We start from the raw sequence: 13,049 nt of genomic DNA, 5'->3' as shown, positions 1-13,049 counted from the left end.
TAATCCAAAAGGATATCCCTCTAAAGGGAAGCAAGTTCAAGGTGCAAGACCAGTTCAACATCCACAATAAAACACTTGTAAGAAGTTTCACTTTGGAGAGTGCAAGATGTTCACATAGAAAAGGATTGTCCAAACCCAAGGAGCCACATGAGGAGGATCAGGTGGAGCATGTAAAGTTTACACCTTGGATGCTAGGAAGGCCAAGGATAACAGTGACTTGATTGTAGGTATGTGTTATATGCATGGTCAACCTCTATTTGTTGTTTTTTATTATGGAGTATCGCACTCCTTCATTTCAACCAAGTGTGTGAAAAGACTTGGGTTAGAGTTGATCTTATTATCATCACCAATGGTAATCATCATCACCACTGATAGTAATGTATAAACTCAATGGGTGTGTGAGAATTATCCAATCACTACTATTGACTGTGTTTTCTCGATCGACCTGATATGCCCACCTCTCAAGAGGATGGATGTGGTGATAGGGATGGATTGACTCTCTGCTAATTCAGTATACATTGGTTGTAAAGATAGGTCTATATTTATACCTGGTGAAACAGCTATCACAGATGACTCAATGTCCACAATTTTAGAAGGTGCAGTTAGCATGATTAATTGTCTTTATGAACAAGATAAGGCTTTTCTCTTGATTCTAACTATGGATTCAGATGAGAGAAAATACACTTCGTTAATCCAGTAGTGTATGAATTTCTTGATGTGTTTCTGGAGGATGTCATTTATTTACCTCCATAGAGTGAAGTGGAATTCTCCATAGACCTAGTTCTAAGAGTTGCGTCAGTTTCCATTGCATCGTACCAAATGTCTACAATGGAATTAATGGAGTTAAAGAACCAAATAGAATATCTCTTTTATATTTAATACTAATTCCAAAAAATAAAAATATATACTTAATATTTTTATATATTTTATATTTTGTACGGCTAAAATATTTTATTAGGGTAATTTTTGGGTTCCATTGGGATTATTTTAGGGATCAATTAGGATGATTAGAGATTGATTATCTAATTAGGATAATTAGGATTGATAATTAAGTAGGTCATAACTAAAAACATAAAAATGATATAAAAAATATAATATTAGTTGATAACCTTTTAATTTCTATATTTTGAGATAATTTGGTCAAATTTAATACAAAATAATAACTATGTATGTATGTAATTTATCTTATTTTCTAAATTAAACTATAAACATGTCATTTTTGCAAAATCAAGTTGATTGGCTGGTGTTACACTTTACCAATCAACAAATCAATCTAAAACCAATTTCAACTCACTCAAATCTTGTTATCTACCCCTGTGCATTGGGATATTTTTAATCAAACTTTTCTCCACCCCCGGTGCGTTGAGAACTTTTCTAAACAAAAATCAACAAACACATAACCATTTTTTAGACGAACCATGCGGTACTCTGATCCTTCATATTGCTTAAGGGTTCGTAGGCACATAGTTGTAACACTTTGGCGAGTACAATAACAAAAACTTTTTCTTTGTCCTCTTTTCTGATTAAATTTTCCTTTTATTAAAACAATAACCTAATTCCTTGTAAATAAGTATATTAAGAAAAAATAGGTAACATAAGCAAACATCCCATAGATAACAAGAGAAGGATCCCATTGAGTAAAATGGAGGTGAGGAGTGTCTAACACACTTCTCTCACTTAATCGACTCCTAAACCCTAACGTCTTATTTTTACTTTTAGAAGATGTAGGAAACTCTGTAATTTTCCAGTTGTGACAGTTGGCTACTCTGCTGGAGATTCCTCCCTAAAGAGAGTCAATCCAACCCTCTAGTTCTAGGGCTTGTTTGTTTTCATACCTTGGGAGGGCTAGTTCCTTCTCATGGTAAAACAAGGTGGGTAGTTCATGACTCTAGGATGCTTATCTCAATATTCTAAAACCTACAAGTGAGGGAATTGGGTAGTATAAACATAGAACTGGTGTAACACCCTTCTAAAATACCCCAATAATTAATTAATTCAACAAAATATAAATCAGAGTAGATATGCAATTTAAGGGTGTCACACTTTACACTTCACACCATTCACCAAAATAACTTGTCATGCTCATTTATTAATCAAAATAAAACATTGCATAATTCGCAGCGGATAGAGATCTAATCAATCATGCAAACCATGTAATCACATTACATGTAAAACTGTTCAACAACCAAATGAAAACAAGGTAAAACATCCCGTCCCGATGTTACATATACCAGAGCATGACCCACTAAGGAACTACACTAGACTCCAAGCCCTAGCTTCTACTCAATCACTGCTCGTTACCTGAAACATAGTTGTAAGGGTGAGTTCCTCAATCGATATAATAAGCATTATAAAATATCATGTAATGCTAAGTAATTTAACACATTTCATCACCCAAATCAGATCACACATTCAGCAACGGCAACATCAACTCAAAATCATACTCAACACAAACACAAAACACACGTATAATATTGGAATACATCCATTCATATTATACGCCATACATACATTATGCAATGAGACTCCATGCATGCGGTACCGACTATTCGTGAACACGTAGTTCAACCTCACCGATCAAACCCAGATACGGCTACCAAGCTCACTAGTCCCACTCATTTGAGACCTAGTGACTCACTCACTAATTCCTCACCATGGGAATTAGCTACCACCATAAAGGTCATGCTATGCACGCTAAATCACCTAGCATGCAAACATCAACAACAATCCACAATGGACATATGCTTACACTCTAAGCCATAAATAGTCCATCCACAATCGCATACATAATAGATATATTCACAACATTATGCATACCATCATACATCATCAGCATGTTTATCACAGAATCATATCATGTCATGCCAAATAATAATTCACAGTATTAGCACACTTTACTAATACCTATACTGCTCAAAACAACGGGAAATGATCCCTAATATAACATACATCAGCTAGATTACATCACTCAGCTGAAACAACCAAAAACTGCACAACAACAGCTCAGAAAAATCCAACTTCTGCCCATACGCGTATAGCCTGTCTCATACGCGTATGATACGCGTACCCCTTCTCCCATACGCGTACCAACAGAGACAAAACTACGTTAGAACATCATCTTCTTCATTCATACGCGTATGGCCTCACCCCATACGCGTACCACTCACAGGCTACGCGTAATACACGCGTATGGCGCGTATCAGCGCCAATCTCCTCCCCTCCAAGCCATCTCATACGCGTATGGCCTAGTGTCATACGCGTATGACCAGGAACCAAATTCCAGATCTGCTATGGGTTTTTCTCTGCTACGAGATTTCTCAAATCCAACCTTCCACAGTCCAATTTCCACACAGCATTCGTTCATATTATCTAACACAGATCATACCCGTTCAATTTCACAATTTCTAACCTTATTACATCTAATTCCTACGAATTCTTCTTCAATTATAGACCCATATCTCATTCATCCACAAATTCACAATTTGCAACATTCATCATCCTAATTAGAGTCGATTCAATGGTTTATTACTACCCATTACATGTTAACCCATAATACCCATTAAACGACGATAAACCCCCCTTACCTGAGTTAATCCGGCAAATCCTTTAGCTTCAAGCTTTTCCTTTCTTCAACCCTTGCTCTCTTGCTCTTCCTCTTTGCCCTTTTTCCACTTTTGAGTCGCTTCTCTGCTTTCACGTGAAAAACCTTTTTTACCAAATGGGACTCTTTTCTGATTCCAACTTTATATTCCAATAATAATAATCCAATAATATTCCAATTATTTAATTAAATTAATAAATATACTATTAACTTAAATTAAATAATTATCATATTTTATCGGGGTGTTACAATTGGCCTATCATAAGAAGACTCCCTTTAATTAGGTCATGCTTTCATATTATATTACCTATCCTTAAACCTTAAGACAATCATAACATGATGTCATTAAAATATGTTTTTTGCATCTAATCATTACAGGAAATCTTAATCATTTATTACCAAGCATTCTGGAAAAAAATCGAATTTAACAGAAGGAAAACTCTCCAAATTAATGTAAGGGAATCTAACACAGAAAACTTGAAAGCATATGCCATGGGGTTGACCAAAAACAGAAGGAACTCTATAACCAACAAGTATGGGAAAATCTTGGACCTCTTGAGTGTCCCAATACAAAAAGATGCCATAAATGCTTTGGCACAATTTTATGACCCCACATTGATGTGTTTTTAATTCCAAGATTTTCAGATAGCTCCTACTCTAGAGGAGTTCACTAAATCATAGGAACTTCTAAGCCGACAAGAGGCCCTCTCAAGATGATAGGGTACAATCCTTCGGTAGGAGAAATGGCTAACCACCTTGACATCTGTGTTGCTGATTTAAAGGCCAACTTAAGGATACATAGGGATTTCAAAGGTTTTCCAAGGCACTATCTAGAAAGGAAAGTTGCTAAAGTTGAAACCTCCATGAATTGGATTCTTTGGAAAAAATCACGATCCTTCTCATATTTGGGTTGATTCTCTTCCCCATTGAAGAAAATTTTATGGACTAGGCAGCCATAAATGTGTTTTTAGCTGTGAAGGTTGGGGATGAGGATCCTACGTTTGCTCTCCTTGCAGATGTATACTACACCTTCCATAAAAGACATGCAAAGCATGGAGGTATGATGGTGTGATGTGCTCCTTTACTCTACAAGTGGCTCATCTCTCACTTTTCAAAAGATATGACTACCGTTGAGGTTATGAGTAGGCATAAGTGGCCCCAATATTTGGTCTCACTCACCAACCTGAATATCATATGGTATATACAAATCCTTCACCGTGATGACATGATCATGAGTTGTGGGAGCTTCTCTAATGTACCCCTCATAGAGTCAAATATGTGCATAACCTACAATCTGGCGTTGGCTATAAGACAACTAGGATACCCTTAGGCTTACAAACCTGATGACAAATTATTATAAGGTTTTGTTCTACAACGATTAACTATGAACAATCCAACTATTTAGAAGGTTATCCATGTCTGGAGACAAATTAATAGAGATATAATCAACTTAAAGAGGCATAAAGATGAGGTTATAGTTGAAGGAGAATAGCGATCCAAAATGCAGCGGAAATTAAAATTTTCTCCTTTAGCGATCGTTACGAATGGGAATGATCAGTGATAGAAATCATTACCTCTTGTGGCGATTAAAACCTTTGATGCATATCTAAGGAGTGATCACGAACGTTGAATGGTGACAACGCCTCTACTCAGTCCACACGAACAGATTCCTTCAATCTCGGTGCTAGCTGCAATGAATGAAGGCTTTGAGTGAGTGAGTGTGAGAGAGAGAGAGAGAGAAAAGAAATTTCATCTAATCCAATGCTTTTGCACAAGGATTCTATTTATAGAACCACTTGTGTGGGCTGCAAGCTGAAAATCCCACTTAAGTGTATGTGGCCCATATCTTATGATATACCAAAATTGTAACAACCCAATTTTTAGTAATTATTTCTTATATTATTATTATTATTATATTTTATTGTATTTATTTGGAGTGTTAATTAATTAATTGGTTGTTAGGTAGCATAATAATCAATTATATTAATTAATTTGGTGTGTTAATTAATTATTTAGTTGATATGAGATATAATGAATAATGGAATTAATTAACTTGGTGTGTATATTGAGTTGGTTTGATTTATTTGAATTAAATAGAGATATTTAAATATTAGGTTTTATTGGGCCTATTAATTAAATTTGAGGTATCATGCTTTAAGCCCAAATAGAATACTAGTATATAAGAGGTGAGGAGAGTGAGAATTAGGATTCATTTGATCATTTGACAACAATAGAGAAAGAGAAGAGGAAAAGTAAGGAGAAGAGGGGAAGAACAAGAGAGGAGCTAGGGTTTTCAGAAAATTGAAGAGGTAAGGGGGGAATCCTTATTATTATGGGTTAGTATGAATGGGTCAATGGGTAGAAGTATGTTTAGGTTAAAATCCTTAATTTTGTATGGTTGTTGAAATTATTAGGTATGATGAATATTCTTGATTTGTGGTGATTTGATTGTGTTAAACTGCAAATTAACGTTATATACTTAGAGTAGTGTATGAGTCATAATTTTCTGAACGTTTGGCTTTTTACGGAATTGAAATCGGAGGTTCGAAAGTCCTCCAACGATGAAAAACGTCGAAAATTCTGCATTCTGTTTTTGTGTTAACCAGTTACCCACCGAGCGTTAACCGGTTACTTGCTTGAATTTCTGCATTCTGTTTTTATGTTAACCGGTTAACCACCGAGCGTTAACCGGTTACTTGCTTGAAAATCTGCGCAGGAAATTAATTCTGTTTTATGTTAACCGGTTACTCACCGAGCGTTAACCGGTTACTTGCTGTGAAAAATGAAAATTTGAGATTTTAAAAGTTGTATTCAATTTGGAATGAAATCTAAGTGTGCATATTTGATAATTAGCCTATATTTGTGAATGATATATTGTTATGAATGTGTATATGTACCATTGGTTGATTGTGAATGATATATTGTTATGAATGTGTATATGTACCATTGGTGGATTATGAATGATATATTGTTATGAATGTGTATATGTACCATTGATGGATTGTGAATGATATATTGTTATGAATGTGTGTATGTACCATTGGTGGATAATTCATAGAGTTGAATTATGGTGATATGTGGAATGTTAAGATGGTAGAGATGATCTTAATTGCATATGTGTTGGTATTTGTACATTCATTCATGGCATGGTCGGCTTCATGGTGGAAGCAGTGAAACTGTGGGTTCACATGGTAGCATACGTTGATCCTTAATTGGAAACAGGCGTAGTAGTAGACGGTGATCCTTAATTGGAAATAGACGTAGCACACGTTGATCCTTAATTGGAAATAGGCGTGGTAGACAGACGTTGATCCTTAATTGGAAATAGGCGTAGCATACGTTGATCCTTAATTGGAAACAGGCGTAGTAGATGTAGTACACGTTGATTCTTAATTGGAAATAGGTGTGGTAGACAGACGTTGATCCTTAATTGGAAATAGACGTAGCATACGTTGATCCTTAATTGGAAATAGGCGTAGTAATGGCTTTGATCTTGTCCAGATCGGAAGCGTGGCTTGGATTCTAGATATTGAATCGGAAAACGGTGAAACGTTGGATTCACATTGAGGTACCGCATGCATAGAGTCACATGTCTTGCATTGAGTCACATTAGAGTCGTGTGATAATTGAGTGTATGCATTGATGTTATTGTGATGTGTGTATGAGGTATGGTAATTGAATTTGGTGATGTTTGGATACATAATTTAGCAAAATACGTGATTTTGTGATAATTGTAGTTGTGTGTATATTTGAGAATATAATATTGGATTTGAATATTATACTCCTTGAGTTTTGATGGATGTTTGAAACATGTGAAATAAATGTTGGTCAATATTATTTACATGGTTATATGAAGTGTGATGAATTCCTTTGATTGTTGATTTAATCATTGTGCCTTATTATACTTCTTCATAATGATTTGAATTCTCACCCTTTCTGTTTGAATGTTACCTTTACATAGGTATCGTGCAGATACTCAGGAGTAGTATCGCTGAAGTAAGTGGAAGGTAGCTCATTCGAGGTTTAGCCGGAGAACTTCCGTATTTTAGTTTGGAGACTAGGTAGTGAGTCAATGCTCTGGTCATGTAACACTGGGTAGATTGGTAGTATTGAACTCGTATCTTATTTGGATAAGTATTATGTTATTACTTGTTTTATTTTATCTTGAGGTGATTATTGAGAGATGATCATGGTATGGGACATGGATCATGTTATGAAATGCATGAGTATTCCTTATTTTCCGCTGCGAACGCATATTCTTGAATATTCATGATAATTGACATGTGTTATATTTTGAATGACCAGGTGTATTGTATATTGATGATGAATGATGTTGGTTTTTGAAAGCTTTTAGTTTTTGAAAACGTCGATGTGACGCCCTTTTGTTTATATGCGTGCTTATTTACTCTGATTATATGTTAAGTATTTTGGGGTAGAAAAAGGGGTGTTCCATAAGTGGTATCAGAGCATGGTCGATCAGTTGGTCAATAGTCGTTAGGTTTTTCAATCCCGTTGTATTTGATTTGTGTATCTGACACGATCGATATTGTTTGTCTGGTTTATCTGATACATAAGTGGTATCAGAGCAGGTCGGTCCGTCCGGCCAGGTTGTTTAATTATGTTTGTTCCCTAGTATGCGACATGTGTGTGAGAACACTGTCGATGCTTGTTTTATTTTCCATTGTCAGGTTGGGAATGAAATAAGTGGGGGAGGAGCGTCTGCTTATCTTGGATGTTCCAATTGTATCGAGCTTGGACATTATGTTGTTGCATGCGAGAGTGCAGTGTTGGCTAGTTAATTGTTTTGAGAAGACAGTTATTTTTCCTGAGGTTGGTGCTAAGGAATATTGGTTTGTGTCTGCTAAGCAAGTTGATGAATCAGTGCAAGGTGGTGCCGAGTTGTTTATGTTGTTGGCAACTTTGGATATTCGTGAGAAGAGGACGATTGAAGAATTGCCAATAGTTTGTGAGTTTGCGGAGGTATTTCTTGAAGATATAAGTGATTTACCGCCGGAACGTGAGGTTGAGTTTTCGATTGATTTAGTTCCTGGAACTAGTCCTGTATCGATGGCTCCCTATAGAATGTCTGCTTCTGAGTTGAAAGAGTCAACTTGAAGACTTGCTTGAGAAGAAGTTTATTCGTCCTAGTGTGTCGTCGTGGGGTGCACCTGTTCTATTGGTCAAGAAGAAAGAAGGTTCTATGAGATTATGTGTTGATTATAGACAACTGAACAAAGTGACGATTAAGAACAAGTATCCACTTCCGAGGATTGACGATCTGATGGATCAGCTGGTTGGAGCTTGTGTGTTTAGCAAAATTGATTTGAGGTCTGGGTATCATCAGATTCGTGTAAAGGCTGAGGATATTCAAAAGACTGCCTTTCGGACAAGGTATGGTCACTACGAGTACTCCGTGATGCCGTTTGGTGTGACTAATGCACCTGGTGTATTTATGGAGTATATGAATAGAATTTTTCATGACTATCTGGATAAGTTTGTTGTTGTGTTCATCGATGATATATTGATTTATTCTAAGAGCGAAGAGGATCATGCCGAGCATTTGAAGGTTGTGTTATCGGTGTTGAAAGAGAGGAAGTTGTTTGCTAAACTCTCTAAATGTGAGTTTTGGTTGAGTGAAGTAAGTTTTCTTGGACATGTGATTTCGAGTGGTGGTATTTCTGTGGATCCTACGAAGATTGAAGCTGTATCTCAGTGGGAAGCTCTTAAGTCTGTTGATGAGATTCGAAGTTTCCTTGGTCTTGCTGGTTATTATAGGAAGTTCATTGAAGGATTTTCTAAGTTATCGTTACCATTGACGCATTTGACTAGGAAAGGTCAAGCTTTCATTTGGACTTCGCAGTGTGAAGAGAATTTTCAAGAGCTTAAGAGAAGATTGACTACGACTCCTATTTTAATTTTACCGGATCCGTTAGAAACTTTCGTTGTGTATTGTGATGCTTCTTTGTTCGGTTTGGGAGGTGTTCTGATGCAAAAAGGGCAAGTGGTAGCTTATGCTTCCAGGCAACTTAAAGTTCATGAGAGGAATTATCCGACGCATGATTTAGAGTTGGCCGCCGTTGTGTTTGTGTTGAAGCTTTGGAGACATTATTTGTTTGGATCGCGATTTGATGTGTTTAGTGATCACAAGAGTTTGAAGTACTTGTTCGATCAGAAAGAATTGAACATGATGCAAAGAAGATGGTTGGAATTCTTGAAAGATTATGATTTTGGTTTGAATTATCATCCTGGAAAGGCGAATGTTGTAGCCGATGCATTGAGTAGGAAGTTATTGCACATGTCTATGTTGATGATTCGAGAGTTTGAATTGTTGGAGCAATTTAGAGATTTGAGTTTGGGTTGCGAAGGGACGTCTTCGTGTGTTAAACTTGGTATGTTGAAGCTTACGTGTGGCATTATTGACGAGATTAGAGAAGGTCAGAAGTCAGATTTGAAATTAGTCGATGTTATAACATTGATTAATCAAGGCAAATGTGGTGACTTTCGGATTGATGAGAATGGTATCGTGAGGTGTCGTGATCGAGTTTGTGTTCCGAATGTTGTGGATTTGAGAAAAAGGATTCTCGAGGAAGGGCATAGAAGTGGTCTGAGTATTCATCCTGGTGCTACTAAAATGTATCAAGACTTGAGAAAGATGTTTTGATGGCAAGGTATGAAGAAGGATGTAGAGGAATTTGTGTATTCATGTTTGACTTGTCAAAAGTCAAAGATTGAACATCAAAAGCCGTCTGGTTTGATGCAACCGTTATCTATTCCCGAGTGGAAGTGGGATAATATCTCTATGGATTTTTTTTCGGGTTTGCCGAGAACATTGAGTAATTGCGAGGCGATTTGGATCGTTGTGGACAGGTTGACGAAATATGCTCATTTTATTCCGATGAGGATGGATTATTCGATGGAGAGACTTGCTAAGTTGTACATCGAAGGATTATGTGTTTGCATGGTATTCCGTCGAGTATTGTTTCGGATAGAGATTCGAGGTTCACTTCGAGATTTTGGGAAGGTTTGCAAAGTGCTTTGGGTACGAAGTTGCGTTTGAGTTCGACATATCATCCGCAAACTGATGGTCAAACGGAGAGGACTATTCAGTCACTTGAAGATCTTTTGAGGTCTTGTGTTTTTGAAGAAGGACGAAATTGGGATAGTTTCTTTCCTTTGATCGACTTTACGTATAACAACAGTTTCCATTCGAGTATTGGAATGGCACCTTTCGAGGCTCTTTATGGAAGAAGGTGTAGAACTCCTTTGTGTTGGTACGAATCGGGAGAGAGTGTTTTGGTTGGACCCGAGTTGATTCAAGAGACTACGGATAAGATTAAGATGATTCAAGAGAAGATGAAGGCTTCTCAGAGTCGTCAAAAGAGTTATCATGATAAGAGGAGGAAAGCTCTTGAGTTTGAGAAAGATGAGCATGTGTTTCTTCGAGTTACGCCAATAACGGGTGTTGGTAGAGCTTTGAGGTCGCGTAAGTTGATGTCGCGTTTCATTGGTCCTTATCAGATTTCCGAGAGGGTAGGTGAAGTGGCATATCGGATTGCATTACCACCATCACTTTCTAATCTTCATGATGTGTTCCATGTGTCTCAATTGAGGAGGTATATTGCGGATCCATCGCATGTTATTCCATTAGATGATGTTCAAGTGAGGGATAATTTGACGGTCGATACATCACCTATGCGAATTGAAGATCGAGAAGTGAAGAAGCTTTGTGGTAAGGAGATTGCCTTGGTGAAAGTGATATGGGGCGGAGTCGCCGATGGCAATATTACTTGGGAACTCGAGGATAAGATGAAGGAATCGTATCCGGAGTTGTTCGTTTGAGGTATTTTCGAGACCGAAAATCTTTTAAGTGGGGGAGAGTTGTAACAACCCAATTTTTAGTAATTATTTTTTATATTATTATTATTATATTTTATTGTATTTATTTGGAGTGTTAATTAATTAATTGGTTGTTAGGTAGCATAATAATCGATTATATTAATTAATTTGGTGTGTTAATTAATTATTTAGTTGATATGAGATATAATGAATAATGGAATTAATTAACTTGGTGTGTATATTGAGTTTGTTTGATTTATTTGAATTAAATAGAGATATTTAAATATTAGGTCTTATTGGGCCTATTAATTAAATTTGAGGTATCATGCTTTAAGCCCAAATAGAATACTAGTATATAAGAGGTGAGGAGAGTGAGAATTAGGATTCATTTGATCATTTGACAACAATAGAGAAAGAGAAGAGGAAAAGTAAGGAGAAGAGGGGAAGAACAAGAGAGGAGCTATGGTTTCCAGAAAATTGAAGAGGTAAGAGGGAAATCCTTATTATTATGGGTTAGTATGATTGGGTCAATGGGTAGAAGTATGTTTAGGTTAAAATCCTTAATTTTGTATGGTTGTTGAAATTATTAGGTATGATGAGTACTCTTGATTTATGGTGATTTGATTGTGTTAAACTACAAATTAACGTTATATACTTAGAGTAGTGTATGAGTCATAATTTTCTGAACGTTTGGCTTTTTACGGAATCGAAATCGGAGGTCCGAAAGTCCTCCAACGATGAAAAACGTAGAAAATTCTGCATTCTGTTTTTGTGTTAACCGGTTATCCACCGAGCGTTAACCGGTTACTTGCTTGAATTTCTGCATTCTGTTTTTATGTTAACCGGTTACCCACCGAGCGTTAACCGGTTACTTGCTTGAAAATCTGCGCAGGAAATTAATTATGTTTTATGTTAACCGGTTACTCACCGAGCGTTAACCGGTTACTTGCTGTGAAAAATGAAAAATTGAGATTTTAAAAGTTGTATTCAATTTGGAATGAAATCTAAGTGTGCATATTTGATAATTAGCCTATATTTGTGAATGATATATTGTTATGAATGTGTATATGTACCATTGGTGGATTGTGAGTGATATATTGTTATGAATGTGTATATGCACCATTGGTGGATTGTGAATGATATATTGTTATGAATGTGTATATGTACCATTGGTGGATTGTGAATGATATATTGTTATGAATGTGTATATGTACCATTGGTGGATTGTGAATGATATATCGTTATGAATGTGTGTATGTACCATTGGTGGATAATTCATAGAGTTGAATTATGGTGATATGTGGAATGTTAAGATGGTAGAGATGATCTTAATTGCATATGTGTTGGTATTTGTACATTCATTCATGGCATGGTCGGCTTCATGGTGAAAGCGGTGAAACTGTGGGTTCACATGGTAACATACGTTGATCCTTAATTGGAAACAGGCGTAGTAGTAGACGGTGATCCTTAATTGGAAATAGACGTAGCACACGTTGATCCTTAATTGGAAATAGGAGTGGTAGACAGACGTTGATCCTTAATTGGAAATAGGCGTAGCATACGTTGATCCTTAATTGGAAACAGGCGTAGTAGATTTAGCACACGTTGATCC

Source organism: Lathyrus oleraceus, chromosome 3 (assembly GCF_024323335.1).
Source record: "Lathyrus oleraceus cultivar Zhongwan6 chromosome 3, CAAS_Psat_ZW6_1.0, whole genome shotgun sequence".
Classification (NCBI taxonomy): Eukaryota; Viridiplantae; Streptophyta; class Magnoliopsida; order Fabales; family Fabaceae; genus Lathyrus; species Lathyrus oleraceus.
This window is presented reverse-complemented; position numbering follows the sequence as displayed.